Source organism: Sminthopsis crassicaudata, chromosome 4 (assembly GCF_048593235.1).
Source record: "Sminthopsis crassicaudata isolate SCR6 chromosome 4, ASM4859323v1, whole genome shotgun sequence".
Lineage (NCBI taxonomy): Eukaryota > Metazoa > Chordata > Mammalia > Dasyuromorphia > Dasyuridae > Sminthopsis > Sminthopsis crassicaudata.
The window spans coordinates 49,944,108-49,962,523 of NC_133620.1; the positions used below are offsets into that span (position 1 = coordinate 49,944,108).

Here is an 18,416-nt window from a genome sequence, read left to right on the forward strand (position 1 = left end):
ACCAAAATTTCTTTTATTCTCCCCATCAAAAAATAGAAAAAACCTCTCCCTTCAAAATCCCTCAAACCAACCCACTATTAGAAAGTTTTGGAATCAAGAAAAAAGGAAAAAAAATAAGAATCCTCTCCTTTTTGTGAACAATATGCATAGTCAAGTTTATGGTCTTATAGAGATAATAAAACAGGCAGGCATAGGGTGTGAGGTAAGATGTGAGAGTGAAATACATGATATAAAAATCATAGTAGAAGGGGAGGAAAATAACTCTCTTAATTAGGAAAATTCTGGTAAGTTTTCCCAAAGAAGATGCTGTTTGAGCTGGGCTTTGATGGAGATATAAGAATTATATAGGCAGAGGTAGAAGGGAGGGTGTGTGGAATATGACTTATTAGAATCAGTGACTTTATCTTTAAGCTCTTCCCAGAGGATTCAGCTGTCCCATGTCATTTTGATGATCCAGATTACATTCATCAGGGTCCAGACCAAACCTGATCATTTTTCCAGGACCTGGAAACTTACATCTTGGGCCTGTTCCAGAAGCAGCAGGCCAAACTGGGCTGCCATAGAAAATCTTGACACTCTTTTGCATAGCGGGGAAGGGTAGCTATGGTCCTTCCAGTGGGCCTTATGGCTTATGCTGCATTAGATTTACACCAATCCAGTGTAATGAACCATGTTGAACAATCTGCAAGGGAGGTCCCCCAAAACAACTTCTGGAGATGACTTTGTCTTCTGGGGACATGTTTGATCTGATATATCAAAAACAATAGTCTACTACATTTTGATTGGACATATTATACAAGTGGTGGTCAGAAGACATAGGTTTGATCTTTGGCTCTGCCATTCACTACTTTTATGACAGGACATTTTCTTGTCTGAACTTCAATTTTTTTATCTTCAAAATGAAAGGATTTCTTAAGTTCAATCCATCTCAGAAATAAAAATAAATTATTCTATTATTCCTACTATTCTGATTTTGACTGTAGTCAACTTGTCTCTTTTGTCTTTTTGATAATTTTTGGTGACAGTGATCCTATGTTGGATGACCAAACCAAACTCTTTAGACCGACTTAAACAGCTCATCTTAGTTAATTCATCATATAAATACAATGATCATTATTTATATCTTTATAATAAGTAAAATTGGCCGTGATTCTTGGCCTTCAGTTCAGTCTTCATTTACAGTGAATTAATTCAATCCAATAACTTTCCAACCAACCATTTATCTTCTGTCTCTTATTTAGTGTCCTGGATCATAGTGAGCTCTGATCTTTGCTCCCTCCTATACAAGAGCTGTTTACTGGCAAATGCAAATGACATTGTCTGCTGAAATTTCAGAGCCTTTGACTGGAAAACATTCAAGAGCAGGCAAAAAAACCCCAAAACAAAACAAAACAAAAACAACAGGCATATACCTCTCATTTGAATTCAGACAGGATGACAAACACCTCAGGAAGTTTCTTTACTTAAAAAAAAAAAAAAAAAAAAAAGGAAAAAAGGACCCACAAACAAATTCCAACCTCCTCATTCCTTTTAATTTACCTCAGCTCTCTGAATTATCAGAGTCCTATAATAATAATGATGTTGATAGCTGACATTTCTGCTTTACAAAACATCATATCATTGTGTAAATTATTTGACTTGGGAAGTAAGTAATCAGATAACTTCATTTTATAGAGAAGGAAGCTAAGATAGAGAAAATTGATATAAACCTAAATGCCAGAGCTGGAATTCAAATTGAAAATCTTCAAATGATATAGATATTCTCAAGTTCAGTGTTTGGCACATAGCAGATGCTTAATAAATATCTTTTCACTTATTCAGTCATTCCCTTCATCTACTCAGATTCCAATTCATACATCCTACAGTAGATTCTTGTTTGAGTCATCCCACAAATTTCTACATTGGGTCCACTGAATGATATAAAGGTCTTCTTTGATTTCTTATTGTGAAAATATAAGGAAAACACCTGGACTTTTCTTTTAATTAATATTACTGATTTTCAAATCTTTGGAAATTGTCATGTTCCCTGACTCAAAAACAATAACATCACCAATAGAATCCTGGTATTGTTGGTATTATTAATTATTTTTTTAAAATCTCATACAATTCTTTAAACTTCACAAAGTACATCACGTGTTATCTCATTTGAATTTTATTATAATTCTGGAGGTAGGTACTATTATTCTTCCCATGTTTTAGATGAGGAAACTGAGGCAACAAAAATTAAGTGATTTGCCAGGTCATACAATTAGTAAGTGTATGAAGCAGTATTTGATTTTGGATCTTTCTGATTCTAAGTCCAGTGCTCTATTCATTAAGCCTTGTATTAGGGGAAAATTTGCAGTTATTAAAGATCTTGTAACCTATTATTTTTTATGTTTAATTCTGGACCAATTGGTTGTGCTTTTGCTGAAGACATATATACCCATTGATGAAATGAATATATGTGCAAACAGAAACACACACAATACACATATGGATACATATATACAATATATACTGATATTTATATATGTATGTAGTCATATAAACAGTATATATATAATACACATATTTGTATATATTATATGCACATTCATCCATCTATCTTTCATCTACCTCTCTAAAGTTTGCAAAGAAATTTACAAGCATTTCATTTGTTCCTCATAATAATTCTTTAAGATACATGGTATCATTATATATTCTATATATATTTATAATATTATTATAATTATAATGCCTTTATTCAGCTCAGAAAACTGACCTACATTAAGTGATGTTTACAATCACACAACTAGTAAATACAGGAGGTAGAATTTGAACTCAGATCTTTTAATTCCAAATTTAATGCTCTTTCTCTGGAAAGAAGCATTCTTCTAATTCCCATCCTTCCAGAACCATCCAGATTCTTCCCCTAGATTCTTGAGCTTTGAATGATGAGATTTTCTTCTTTCTTACCCCAAATGGGCTTTTATGTCACTATCTTAGCCATTATCAAACCACGTAACCCAGGTAACATTCCCCTCTACCCAATTTTCTATATCTCTTTGATCTATCAGCTTCCTTCCTTAGATGTGAAACTTCTAGAGGGCAGAGACTGCTTTGCTTGATTGAATTTATTACTTTACCATGTAGCAAAATGCTTGGCACATAATGAGCACTTAATAAATTCTTGTAGGAAATTTCTATTTCTATTTTTCACTTTGGATCTAAGATATGAAAGAATTTTTTCATGATAATTTCTTGGTAGTTAAAATCACACATTTCAGGTAATTCAGCAATTCTTAAACTATCTCTCTTTGATCTATCTTCAAAGTCAGTTGTTTTTATTATATTTCACATTTCTATTTTTTCATTCTTTTAACTTTGTTTTATTGTTTCTTGATGTCTCATGAAGTCATTAGCTTCTACTTGCCAAAATCAAAAATTTCAAGGAATTATTTTATTCAATAAATTTTATATCTTTTTTTCCAATTTGACTAATTCTGCTTTTTAAGGAGTTCTTTTATTCAGTGGATATTTATACCTTTTTTCCCATTTGACCTCTATTTTTAAGATGTTATTTTCTTCAGTATTTTTTGTACTTTTTTTTTTTACCAAATTGTTAATTTTCTTTTCATAATTTTCTTGCACCACTCTCATTTCTTATTCTAATTTTTCCATTTCCATTATTATTTCTTTCTTTAATGCTTTCAGAAATTCTTGTTGAGCTTGTGTTCAGTTAGCATTTTTCTTTGAGGCTTTGGCTGTAACTATTTTTAACAATGATATTCTCGTTTGAGTTTGTCTTGGTTTTCTCTATTACTGTTTTAGCTTTCTTTATGTTCAAGTTCTTTTTTTTTATTTGAACATTTTCCTATATCTTGACTTTGAATTTTATGTTCAAGTTGAGCTCTGCTCACCTGAGGTTGGTGAAACACTGTCTCAACTTCAGGCTTTTTTGTGCTACTATTTTTCATATCTAGTTCAAGTTTTCAGTATTTTAAGGTGATATGACTCAAGGAGAGGCATGGTCACTGTTCTGCTGATCTATCTCATGGTCTTTACCCAGGAAGAGTTCCTGCTCCCTTGCAGAGGCAAGTATTCCTCTTGGTCCTGGAACTGTGAGCAGGTCTTCTAATATCTAGTAGTCACAACTTCTATTGCTCCTCTCAGCCTTGGAAATATGACCAGCATCCCTTTCCCCTTATCAGCAACCCACAGACACTCATCTTTGCCTTGTGTATGGGCAATAGAGTTGTAAATCAATTCCACCTTCATCCAATGCCATTAAAGGATCCCTTGTGACACATTTATGACCAGCTGTCTGATCCCTTTGCTGTCTCTATGTTGAGAATTACTGCTGCTGCTGCTTCTGTTGTAAAAATCTTCAAGACTTATTGCTGGTGTTTTTGTATAGACTTTGGGCCAGCCCATTCCCCAGAATCACATACTTCTGAAGACGTCCTAAGTTGTTGGAGATTGGAAAAATTTCTCACCCTGACCTTTTGTTGATTCTGCTACTCTACAGTTCATTTTGTGGAATTATTTTAAAATTCTTTGGAGGCAAATATTTGGAGAGTTTGGCTGGGTTGCTGCCTGTAATCTGTCACTTTGGCTCTGCCTCTTCATGCCTTTAATTTCCTTCTTTTGGCTCATTGATGTTGCTAACATTTCTAGAACCATATCAAATAATAGTGGGAAGAGTGAATATCCTTACTTGTTTTATTTATTGGAAAAGCTTCTAGTATAAGATGCTTATATTTTTCTTTTGAATAGATACTTTTACCTGTGCTTTGTTGGATTTTTAGTAAAAATAATGTTTTATTTTTTGTCAAATACTTTTTTTGATAACCATTAAGATGTAGTCATATATCATTTTGAATGTTTTCTTTTTTAATATGATTAATTATATTGATTCATTTTCCTGTCTTGAATCATTTATCCATTGATGATATAAATTCTAATTGCTCATAATGAATGATTTCTTGGATAAATCCCTGTGGTATGTTTAAAAAGATATTGTTGAAAATTTTTGAATCAATATTAATTAATACATTAGTCTACAGTTTTCCTTTTATGATTTATCATCTTCTTGTTTAAATATTAGGACTATATTTGAAGTCATAAAATAATTCTAATGGAATACTTTTTTTTAATTTTTGAGAATAATTTGTGCAATATCAGTAAGTTTGATAGAATTCTCATGCGAATTCATCAGAACTAGTTTTTGGTCCTGCTGATTTCATAAGTCCTTAAATTATCATTATTAGGTATTTCAGCATTTACTCACTAAAGAAGCCTCCTGTGATTATAATTATAATGAGGAAACTGGGGCTCAGTGGGTAAGTATCTTATAGGCAGTATCAGAATTTGGATTTACCTTTGTATCTCATAGTCCAAAGTATTTCAAAGTCTAGGCTTTTGATGATTAAAAGTTGAATAATAAAAAAATAACTAATAGCTCCATATCTATACCCTGAGCAAACCTCTTCTTTCCTATTTAAATCCATATCAATCAGAAACTGAACGTCTTTACCCACAGTCTTAGTTTCCACCGAGGTCAGTAGGATTTCAAAATGTTTTTCATTTGAGCAACTGATGTTTATCAATATGAAAGTCCATCTATTCTGGGATTAGGATCTTCTGTCCCATCTTTCTAATCTGTGGGCAGTGGGCACAAGCCATTCTGTTCAGGGGATTGTAGGGGTGAAGTGTTTGGTATTCTGTAATGAATATTTGGAATGTCACTTAGGCCCATTGCTTTAGAGAAGGTATTCAGAAATTAAATTGACTAATAAATTGTCCATTGAAGCAAATAAAATCTGGAAATTGCTTTGGAGATCATATATTTCCTTTCAACCAAACCCTTTTTATATAGATGTAAAAAACAGGTCCCTAGAAGGATGTTACATATTAAAATACATACTAATGTTATATCCTCAATTACTGGTATACAGTTCTCCTCTTAAGTTTTATTAATGTCTTTTGTTTTTATGCTAAAATAATTTATGCAATATAAATACTCCTCTTTTATCCAGGTTTCCTTTGTAAACAAAGAAAAAATGATAAAGCAGAACCCACCAGTATATTGACTGCATCCAACAGAGACTCCATCCCAACATTCACATTCTATATCATGGTCTCATCTTCTCCAGTGGAAGGAGGGAGGTCCATTTCCTTCTCTCTTTTGTGAAACCAAAATTGATCATTTCAGTTAAACCATTTTCCCTTCATTTTAGTATTCTTTTCATTTATGTTATTATAACCATTGTGCATATATTGCTTTCCTCATTCTGCTTACTTCATACACCTTCCCATGTTTTTCTGAATTCTTCATATTCATCATTTCTTATTGACATAATGGTAATCTTTGTGGAATATATCCTTATCAAGATATAATTGGATAGGATGCCTTAGAAATGGTTTATATCACTTTCCTTGTGAGTGTCTTTGGTCTATTGGGTAGGAAGGTTTGTGAGTACCTTTCAATATTAAATGCTCCCAAACTCTAAAAAGAATCTATAACTGGTAGATCTTTTGGAGGGAGATGTTGAGGAGGGTGTATAGAAGGAAACTTTAGTGGAATTTGGTTGATAATAGTATGTGTATAGACATGTTATCGTTCCCTTGGCCTTTGAAGGGCTTAATTACATTCATTCAGAAAATGAAAGAAGTCATTTTCATCTTTACTACAAAACAATCTCCTCTAACTCACATAGTTTTTCTGCCTCTCCACAGAGCTTTGAAAGCAAGGATTTTTGAAAGACTTTTCAGGTTTTTTCTTGCCTTTACCCCACCATCTTGTCTCTGTCTTGAAATGCAAGGATTCTTGAATGCTGCTAAAAACCCAACCACAAAACAGCTAGTGAGGACCTTTTCTTCAACGTGCACATTTTAAATAAAGGCTGGTTTACTAAATTTTCTATTTTACTAAAGGGACTAAGTATTCCTTTTTTAATCTTTTCAACGTACAAATGTTGGACAAGTCACTTTATTTCTGTGATTCTTATTTTCTTTTTTAATAAAGCAGGGAAAAATACATATATCATCTATCTCACATGGGTGCTATGAGGAAAGTACTTTGTACATGTTGAATTACTCTAGAAGTGAAAGTTACTATTTTTATTGTTATTTTAACTCCATACAACATCTTCCAGCCTTCCCTCTTCAATATTTGGATGAATATTATCTAACCAAATCATTTTTCTGAGGGTTCTCTCTGTGTTTCTTAAGGTTCTTGCATTGCATCATGATTTACAGAGATAGTCCTTATCCATTGCAAATATAAAATATAAAAAGACTGTATAAAAATATTGAATTCCTTTCCTATTTTAAGGGAGACCTACAAAAAGGGCTGAAATTTGTGCCGTAGGAAGTCCTGGAGGTTCTTTCTGGAAGTAAGGAACCCAGTGTCTTCTCCACTGAGAATCAGAGAGAGAAAGAGAGAGTGAAAAAGAAAGCAGCCCATCTGGTCCATCCAGCCACTGAAGATCCATCGTGACCCTCCAGAGAATGTTCTTCATCTCTTAATGTAAGTGTAGTTTATTTTTGTTCCCCGTCTCCTACCTGATCTGAGAGCTTTCCAGCTATGCTTGGGGTGTGTGTTACAGAAATGTCCCTGAGCTTTTCCAGGTTAATAGCATGATCATTTCAAACTAGTTTTCAAGAAAGAATGTAGGCTTTGGAATCAGAAATCCTGAGTTCTAATGTCAGCCTTGCTATTTAAGTGACATCAGGCAAATCACTTAAATATTCCAGACCTCAGTATTATGAAATGTAGATGTTGGATCAGATGTGCTTTACAAGTTCCTTTTATCTCCTCTCTTAATTTTAAATCCTGTGATATTCGTGTCCTCCCATTTCCCACCAACTTTTCCTGGCATATATGATGTAGGAGAGAAGGGTGAGTAATATAGATATATAATGAAAAGCTGGTAGTAGATCTGTTGGAAATGGAAAAGTGATAAAGTAATGTGTCTTTGTGGATACACTCCTTCCTTCCTTCTCTTCTTTCCTTCTCTACTTTCCAATTTTTATTATTCTTCATTGGCTCAAGACAAGCCTTGGTATTGAAAACCTAGATTGAGTATAGCTTTTAAAGACTTTAAGAGGCTTGAAGAGACCTGTGGGGATGTGGCATTTTGTTGGAAATGAAGATGATTCCTAGGACATTTTGGAGCAGTTTTATGGAATAGAGTATTAGAATCATGATCTGAGTTTGAATCCCGCCTCAGAAATAGTAATCTAAATTCTTCCAGGTTCTGTTTCCTCATCTATAAAATCATATAGTAGCATCCACCTCACAGAACTAATGTTGTAAGGAACAAATGAGATAACAGATATAACACATTTCGCAAACCTTAAATTGCTATATTGATGCTATTGTTGTTATTCTTTAATAAATCTAGAACTTCTCTTGCTTGAGCTTTGGAATCCATAATGTTTAACCTAGAGTTGATCCAAATCTCATTATTCTAGGGAGGTTTCAACTATTCAGGAGTATCAAAGTCAGGGTGATCCTAGATCTAGACCTAGACTGGACAACCTTATGCTTCTTTGGTTTATACTCCCAAATATATAGGATTGATTTCTCTAGAGCACTTTAATTTCAATCTTTTTTGAACTTTCATAGCTCATAGTTGGGAGAGCACATCAAAGAAACCATATGATCTTACAACTTGTACAAATGGTTCTTTATGTGTGAAGAACTCTCTTGTCCATTCAACTAAGCTGTAAGCTCTTTGAGTGTAGGAACTTTTGATTTTTTTTTGTCTCTCTCACATAGTCCTTGATTGATAAATAACTATATAATGAATGAATGCTGGAATTGCAGCAGCTCGCATGTATATATATATATATACATATATATATATATGTATGTATATATATATACATATATATATATACGATATATATGTATATATATATGTATATGTATGTATATCTTGACAGTTTATAAAACGTTCTCCCAACAATACTAGAAGGCAAGTATTATTAGTCCTGTTTTAGAGATGAGGAAATTGAGGTTCAGTGATGTGAAAGTGCTTGCCTTAGAGTCACACAGCTAGTGCTCAGCAGAGTCAGGATTCAAATGCAGGTTTTTAGACTTAATTCTTGGGCCACTCAACCACATGGCCTTCCTTTGGGGTGGGGTGTGTGTGGGGTGAAGGGTCACATTCCTCTCCACTTACTATTTTGAAAAACTTCCATTACATCTCCTGGTGATTATTAATAGTCAAATGTCTGGCAGTACTTACGATTGTGAATGATTTGTAGGGATATTTTGTATGTTTTTGGTTCTCGACTGCTGAAGACCAAGCAGGGCCTTAGTTTTAGCCCTTCATAGTGTACATTTCACATATTAATAATTCATAGCTCTTTAACCGCTAGCCAAAAGCTACTGCAGGGTTTCTCTATTACAGTTGGATTCTTCAAACATTATTTGTCTATGAATCACTGAGCTTTACCTTTCAAAGACAATCAGCCTTTGCAGTCTTTTCCCCTCCTCCTCCTCCTTCCCAAATATGGCCACTTATAAGAGTGAATCAGTTGTTGTTTTTGTTGTTTAAAAAATAAACATGAATCTATATTTTTCTTAGAGAAGCAGTGGGGGGATAGTGGATAGAAGATTAAACTTAAGGTCAGGAAGACTCCAATTTGGCCCTGAAACATATTAGCTTTTTGAAGGTAACCACATCACTTAAAATATCTTCAATCCTTAAGCAGCTCTTAAAAAACTGTATTATAGAAGTGTGGCTATCATACTGGCAAAGAGATTTCCTAAACCAAGACGTGTACTTTTATTTAAAGAATTAAAAAAATTTAAGTTTATGCCTTAGATCTATGTCTCATCATAGATCTCACCCAAGATTCCCCTTTATCTGAGATTGGAAGAAGATCAAACTTAGGCTTTATAGAATAAAAATCCCACTAGATTCTCCTATTTAGTAATTTTAAGGCTGGGTTTATTTACCTTAGCTTTCTTCATTTTCATTAACATAGGATCATAGAACTGTAGGACTAGAAAGGATTTTTATTATCATCCAGATTTGTTTGGAATCAGTAAATAATAAGATAGGAAGATCCTAAGTAACTAAGCTGGGATTAAAATCTGTTTGCTTGGTGTGGATATTATATGAGGTGGCAAAAGATGAAGAATTGAAACAGAGCATAGGGTTAACATTTATAAAACTAGGCAAGAAAGTCCCAGTGAACTTTTCTTTGCTTTTATTTCTGTAGTCACTTTCAAAATGGTCCTTGTAAAATTATTGGAGGTCTCACAGAAGTACCACTGACAACCCTAATTAGTCCTTTAAGAGGAAAAGATTGTTTTCAACTGGAAATCAGTTATCTTTCATTTATTGGGAACTGTCTCCTTAGAAGACATCAGTGAGTAGTCTAGCAATGATCTTTTCCCATGAAAGGACTTCAAGAGTGCTTTTGGATTTGACTTTCTGGCTTTGAAGTTTCAGGCAGATAAGTATCATAAAACCCCATGGCCTGGGGTGGTGACAGTAATGTATGTTTTGACAATCTTAGGGGGATGTTAGAATTGTAGCCAGTTACTGGGGACAGAGATATGACTCTCTGCTCACTGAAAAATGGGCTATAGTGGAGATGATGGGACACTGAGATTAAATTGCTGAGCAAACCCCAACATCAGAAATTTTGAAACTTCTATAGGTTAGGTTATTGTTTAGAGCAGACAAAATCAGAATCCAGAACCTGCTATTCAGACATAAGTTATTGTAAGTGATTTGTTATACCTAGAAAGAAGGAATAGAAGAAAGAGATTGAGGGAAGGAGATATAAATGAAATGCCAATAAATACTAAGAGTAATAAATAAGTGAAATTATGTGAAATAGTTGTTAAAGATAGACGGACACAATTGTTAAATGTCACAACACAGCTCAGATAATTCATGATTCCATGGGTGGTGCAGTGGATAGAACACTGGGTTTAGAATCCCGGAAAGCTTATGTTTATGAGTTCAAATCAGGCTTCAGTCAAAGTCACTTAACCCCGTTTGCCTCAGTTTCCTTATCTATAAAATGAGCTGGAGAAGGAAATGGTAAAACTGTTTCAGTTTCTTTGCCAAGAAAACCCAAATGAGGTCATGAAGAGTTAGACTGGACTGAAATAATTAAACAAGAAGAAGAATGGGGGTGGTGGAGAATTTTAAGTCTGAATATTGTTTTAGTTAATGACACTGATAAGCTGGACCAAGTGCAAAGGACATCAATCAGCATGGTGAAAGTTCTGAATCCATCTTATGTAAAGTTTAGTTCAGTGAAGAGAGAATGTTTAGGATGGAAATGCAAAGATCTGCAGCATGTGTGGGGATTTGGGTTGGAAGAGGAAGAGGAAGGGGAGGGGAATGATGATCATGGCTCTCCTCAAATATTTGAAAAGCTGTCATGGAGAAATAGGATCAGACTTGTTTTGTTTGGCGTCAGAGGGCAGAGCTCAGCCTGATGGGAAATTGTAAAGATGTATATTTAAGCCTATTAGGAAAACAACTTCCTAATATTTAAAATGGTCTGTCTTGGCCATGATTTCAGTCAAAACCTGAGGGTTAGAGTAGGAAATTTCATTAATAAAACTATATTCAGTAAGCCCCAGGTAACAGCAATGCTACACAGCAGCAAAGGATGTTCACAAGGGATTTCCCATGTGGCTCAGTACATCCCAGCCATAAAACTAGAACTGTCTCTATATACTTTTTTTTCCTCAGATCCACTGGGAGTTTAAAGCAAACTCAAACTGTTCCAGCAACATCCTGGGACACAACAGCCCTGGTTGTGGTATGGGAGTGTGGGGGATAACTTAAGCCACCTCAATTTTCCTAGTGTCCTGATCTACAGCACTATCAAAAAGGGAAATGGACAGCTTCATGATACCTTCCTTAAAGATCTTCAAGAAATAATGGATGATGACTCATTGGAGATGGTTCTAGTGGGAGTTTCCCAGGTGGGTTAGATAGGCTAGATAGGCTATCAAATTCTGTGATTCATCTAGAAAATTTTCCTGTAATAATGATGAAAAATATGAATGAGAGATGCCAAATAAGGAACACAGCAAGATAATTTATCAGATTCAAACCAATGTATTTTACAGAGAATCAGTCTACACAGCTTTTGAAGTAGAAAGAATACAAGGCTAAGATTCTCATAGGACAAAGAATGTCAATCACTTTGTCAAGTTCTGGATCAAGAAGTCAGGAAACAAAAAAAGAAGTTACTATGGTCATGCAGAGTCAAGGATTCTTGCTTGAAGTTCTCTTTCAGTCTATCTTGATTATACAGATCTGATGAATCTCAGCTGGTGTTAACACAAATCACCTAGAACTAGCTCAGTTAGAATTTAATAGAAAAGACATCCGAGATGGATTCCCTTCTGTCAGGCAGAAATTGTCGTTTTTGAGCTTTGTGGGATTTCAGAGTAATAAGGAACTTTATTAACTTTCAGATCTAACCCATATCTGGAAAAAAAAATCACTCTACAGCACACTGGACAAGGGGCCACCTAGGTTTTTCTCTGATTCTGGGAAATTTCTCCTCATGACAAGTCTGGGGCTAAATAGGAGAAACTCTTCTAACAACTTGCTATTTCTAATAGGCCATTGCCTTCTTTCTCTGGATTGCTACGAGTTTTTTCATCTGTGAATTGGAGATATCAATGCCATCTATCCAATGGAGATTTGTTTTGGAAATCAAATGAGATAATATACATTAAGTATGATGCTAAACCTTAATGTATTATGTTCATGCGAGTTTTGTCTGATTCTTATCATTTTTACCTTGTATTGCTTTGCTTCAGGATTTTCCTCTGCTCCTTCACCTTCAATGGTTCCCTCTGCCTAATAATAATAATTATAATAATATCATTTTAGTACATATAAAATCATAGGATTATAGACTTAGAGCTAGAGAGGCCTCAGAAGTCAGAGTCAAACCCTCTCATTTTATAGATAATAAAGCTGACGATCAGATAGTTTAATCAAATTGCTCATCATCATATAGCTAGTAAGTATTTGAGGTAATATTTGAATCCAGATCTTCTCAACTTCCCATTCAGGACCCTGTCCTTGTATTATGCTGTGTTAGATGGTTATAATTCTACCTCCAGGAACTCCTATAGAGTATAATTAGATTATCCCTCCCTGTTGGTTTACAGTATAAAGTGTTTTTTATCATAGGCTGACCTATTACTACAGGTCACAAACGGAGGCTAGGGGCCGACATCTGGGAAGAGGGGGGGTGGGCTTTCTCTGAAATGGGATGTTGGTAGTGGCCATCATGAGTCTCAGCACCTTAGTTTTCAGAGCTTTTCCCCTCCATGACTTTTTTGGATGCAATCATTCCCAAGAATCCTAGGATTATCCTTAATCTAAAATCTGTGTCTCCTCTTCAAACCCTAACTCTGAAAGATAACTTGTCCTCTCTCCTGATGTAACCCTACTGTCATCTGTATTGTTACCCATCCCTCCAGACAACACTTTGTGTTGTCATGTCCACTTCCCCCAAGTCCATCAGATTGTTCCCTTTGCCACCAGGGCTACCATTTTCACTTATTCCCCTGAAGTTGGTTTGGTCCTGGGTGAAAAATTCCTAATTATGATCCTGCCCATAGACAAATGGAAGGAGCCCAAACAGAGCCAATCACCTCTGGAAACTGCCCAGTGGCCTGACAGAAAGGGAATATGATTGGCCCGTTTCACAGATTCTGCCTTGTTTTGCCCAACCCCAACAGATTATCCCACTTTGGCTTAAGTGTTTTAAATTAAACAGAGCCAAGGTATGGCCTTGGGCACCAAGCTGACCTAGATGATTCTACCACATGGTATGTGATTCTGTTTCCCGTTCTCCCTCTTCAAAAAAATTGTGGAGGGAACCTATGATTTCAGGAGTCTGTCCCTTACCCACAAGGATGAAGGAACAAACAGCAACAGTTGCCTCCTTTCACTTTGCATCAAGTTTGCCCAAGGATGGGGGCATTCCATGGGAGAGGAATGTTTGGAAGAACAGGCAAAGATGGGAGGGAGCCTCATCTGGCTTGGGTGGAGCCTGGGTTTTCCTCTTGTAATAGCAGCTCCTGCCTCCCACCATCCCCCCATCCCAACCCAGAAGGCCAGACTCAGACAGTGGTGTGGGTCTGGAGTCCTCTCTTAATTCCCCCAGAGAACCCCAGCGCCTGTCTCTCGTTTGGGGTTTCTGAATAATAAAATGATGGCACACTTGAACTCCAAGAATAACTGGGCACACAGACAGAAGGCGGCCATTTGGCAACTGAGGCCAAGCAAGAGTAATTAAGAAGGGGAGCCTGTGCTAAAGCATCTGTTCCACAAATGCAAGACCATTGGAGGTGGGAATGGGGATGGGGGGGGAGGAAGGTGTGAGGGAAGGAGGGATGGTTCCATGGGGGTAAGAGGATGGGATGGCTCCCTGAGGGTGGGGGTGGGGTAAGAGAAATGGCTCCCTGGAGGTATGGTAAAAGGAATGGTTCCAAGGGGGTGGGAGGGATGGCTCCATGGGGGGCCAGTAGCTTGAGGTTTCACATACATTTGGGCTTGGTATCCAGGCCTGGCAATGTGAAAACCTGGCTTGGAATCCTGGATCTACAGTCACTAGTGGTGAGACCTTGTGGTCAAGATACTTCACAAGTCTCTTGGCCATAATTCCTTCATCTTTAAAATGAAGCATTTGGAACAGAAATCTTTATGGTTCCTTTCAGCTCTAATATTCTATGACCTCATCTCTGAATCCACCAGAGGCAAAGTAGTACATGCTTTATGACGTTTATTGGGGCAAACTAAGGGGAACTAAACCTCTTCTAACTTTATTTCTCAACTGCACAAAGTAGGTGCTTAATAAATGCTTTTTTATTCAAAGGTTTATTCATTCATCATCCACAAGGCTTAAATGCAATAATAAATGCTTGAAGTATTTTATAAATTGAAATATTTTATCATCATAGTTGTGGAAACTTCGAGTTGGAAAGTGTATGGGTCAAAATTCCTTTATAGTTCCATTCTCCAAAACATCTCAGAGGAAGTGTTTAGCATAAATCTTGTTATATAATAAGGTTACACACACAGCAATATGTGATTGTTAATTGCTTGATAACTGTGATCTCTATAACCTCTATGGTTTTTCTGCCCATAAATTTGGACCTGAACTGAAAGCATGGAGTCAACTATAGGTGGTCAAATTTATTTGTTTATGGGCTTGTGAATGTGACACTAAGAGGGAAAAGGAAATAGAAGGGATAACACATTTATTGTCTTCTATGTACCAGGCATTGTTCTAAGTGTTTCACAAAAATTATCTCATTTGATGCTCACAACAACCTTGTTAGGTGATTTGATCCTTATTTTTTCAGTTGAGGAAATTGAGGCAGTCAGTGATTGAGTGACTTGTCCATAATCACATAATTGCATTCTGAGACAAGATTTGAATTTGCACCTTCCTGACTCCAGGACCAGAATTCTATCTTTTGTACTCCCTAGCTAGGATTGTGACCATAGCTCACCTGTTCTGTTATTTTCTATTTTTTTGTCAGACAGCTAGGTGGCTCAGGGAATAGAGCTCTGGGCCCAGGAGACAGCAAGACCTGAGTTCAAATGTGATCTCAGATACTTGCTTGCTTCTAGGTAGCCTATTTGCCTTGATCTACTAGAGAAGGAAATGGCAAGCTATTCTAATATCCTTGCTGAGAAATCCCATGGACATTATTGCCATGCTATGCTCCACAGGGTCACAAAGAGACTGAACAATAACAATCGTATTGGCTTTTCTTCTTCCCGTCTTACATTTTCTGCCCTGAAGAGCCAGGAAGATAAGAACACATCCTACTGCCATATCCATCACAGGGTCCTGTGTCTGAAATGATTTGGCTTAGTTCCAGTTTAGATAACATAAAAATCTAGATAATGTGTCTGGACTTTTTCTGCCTTGGAAGAGGCTGGAGAGATGGATATAGTGGGGAGCCACTCTGCTGTATCAAACCCCAGCGATAATTCCCCAGCTGGAGAGTAGAGATGTTTTTGTAAGGGAGAGGAGAAAAATAAAACAATCTGGATAAATTTGAGATATGTTTAATTCCAGAGTGGTTTGGGGTAGGATGAAATGAAGAGAACTCTCATATAAGAAGTCACATATCAGGAACCTAGAATAATCTGGGGGGAAAGGAGGCATAGAATAATCAGTCTACAGTCAGTCAATAAAATTTCTAAATCAAGTCTAACAAGGTCACTTTTTTGCCCCAAAGCTTCAGTGTTTTCCTATTACCTTAAATTTTTAAATATATTTTTAATTTAAAGCATTTCTATAACAGTATAATATAAAAAGATGATTACACATGAAACTGTAACTCTATTATGTACAACTTAATATTCTTTAAAAATATATCATTGGTTAATTGTTGTCCTTCATTCTCAAAAAAAAAACTGAAATGACATCATCTTTGGACTCAAATTACAATTTGCCCAGCTATGGCTGATCAGACCCATATAAGCTTGGAATGCTCTGCCATAGGTCAGACACAAATAGTCCCTATGAACATTTGGGGTAGATTCTCTAACATTGTGTATCTCATGTTTCTTCTGAGCTATTTGAATTCTGCTTTGTTCACAAAGCACAACACCTTCTCTGATGAGGGCACGTCATATTGGGTGGTCCTGTTCCAGTGTTTCCCATGTCATACAATGGATTTTGAGAGACCTTGAGAATGTCCTTGTATCACTTTTTTTTACCACTTTCTGAGCACTTGCCCTGTGTGAGTTCTCCATAAAATACTCTTTTTAGCAAGTGCATATTTGACATTCAAATAATGTGGCCAGTCCAATGGATTGTGCTCTCTGCAGTGGAGTTGAGATGCTGGGCAGTTTAGTTTGAGAAAGGACTTCAGTGTCTGGTATTTTATTCTTCCAGGTGATCTTCAGAATCTTCCTAAGACAATTCAAATGGAAGTGATTCAGTTTGCCAACACGGTGCTGGGTACATTGTCCAGATTTCATAGACATTTAATAATGAGATCAATCCAATAACTATAGATATTCAGTTTGGTGGTCAGGATAATACTTTTCCTGTCTCACACTTTCCTTTGGGACCTCCCAAATGTTGAGCTACATCTGTCAATAAATGTGTCAACCTCATTATTAATGTGGATATCCCTGGGAAATATACTGCCAAGGAAAATGAACTTATCCATAGTATTCAGAACTTCTCAATTTGCCGTACCTGATGGTTCCACATATAGGTAATGGTGTAGAACCAAAATTAGCACAAGGAGCAGAGAACTGATCCATACTTTGTTGCATCTTAGCTTCGGAGGTTGCATTGAATGTAAACTAAAAGGCACCAACACCCCCTTTAGTCTTAGCTGTAGCCTTTTCAAGTTTTAACATTCTATGCTTTGATAAATATGAGGAAATGGTTCCTTTTGCAGGATGTCATGATCTTTGGAAGTTATATACCTCAGTTATTTAGCCTGCCCACTCTGGTTGTCTTCCTTTATTTTTGTTTTGGTATCAGTGACAGAAAAGTTCTGAAACTTAAAAGTGCTTGGCAAAAAAAAATATAGAATTTGAAAAAATAATATCAAAATTCAAAAAAGGAGAGACTGTGTTTTATCTCTGATCTGTGAAGATCTATGAGATAAATTGTGGGAAAGTCAGAAAGAAAGAAAGGAGAACAAAAGGTCAAGAATATCAGGGGAATTAATGAAAAAAAATACAAAGAATAATGGCTTAGCAGTACCAAACCTAAAACTATATTATAAAGCAGTAGTCATGAAAACCATTTGGTACTGGCTAAGAAATATAGTGGTGAATCACTGAAATACACATGATAGCAATCTAGTATTTGATAAACCCCCAAACTCCAGCTTCTGGAATAAGAACTCACAATTTGACAAAAATTGTGGGAAAACTGGAAAATAATATGTTATTTTCTGCTTCCAGTCCCTAGCTGCTCATAGCCTCTCATTGTGGAACTTTGCTGAAGCTTTTCCTTCTTGGGCAGTGGCCCATGTCCTGGTCCTATCATGTGAAAAAGGAGAGTAAGTCTATCTAGATCTGCAACTCACATCCCATACCAAAATAATGTCAAAATGGATACACAATTTGAGTATAAAGGATGCTACCATAAACAAATTAGGAGAGTAAGAGATACTTTACCTATCAAATCTTTGGAGAAGAGAGGAATTTATGACCTAAGAAGTAGAAGAGAACATTATGAAAGGCAAAATGGACAACTTTGATTACATTAAATTAAAAAGGCTTTGCACAGACAAAACCAACAGAAACAAGATTAAAAGAAGTACAAAGCTGGGGCAAAATTTTTCCAGTTAGTGTTTCTGATAAAGGTCTCATTTCTAAAATATACAAAAAACTGTGTCAAACTTATAAGAACCCAAGTTATTCCCCATAATACAAAATATTACTATTCTACAA

At 35.9% G+C, this 18,416-nt stretch overlaps 1 protein-coding gene across 1 annotated transcript in view; it reads left to right on the plus strand.

The window, feature by feature from the left end:
* The window catches only part of DDR2 (discoidin domain receptor tyrosine kinase 2), a 213,320-nt gene that overhangs the window by 20,565 nt on the left and 174,339 nt on the right, over positions 1-18,416 (plus strand). The window contains exon 2 of the mRNA XM_074264657.1: positions 7,298-7,492. The gene's annotated coding sequence lies outside the window, so the exon portion shown is untranslated. The remainder of the gene's footprint in view (positions 1-7,297; positions 7,493-18,416) is intronic.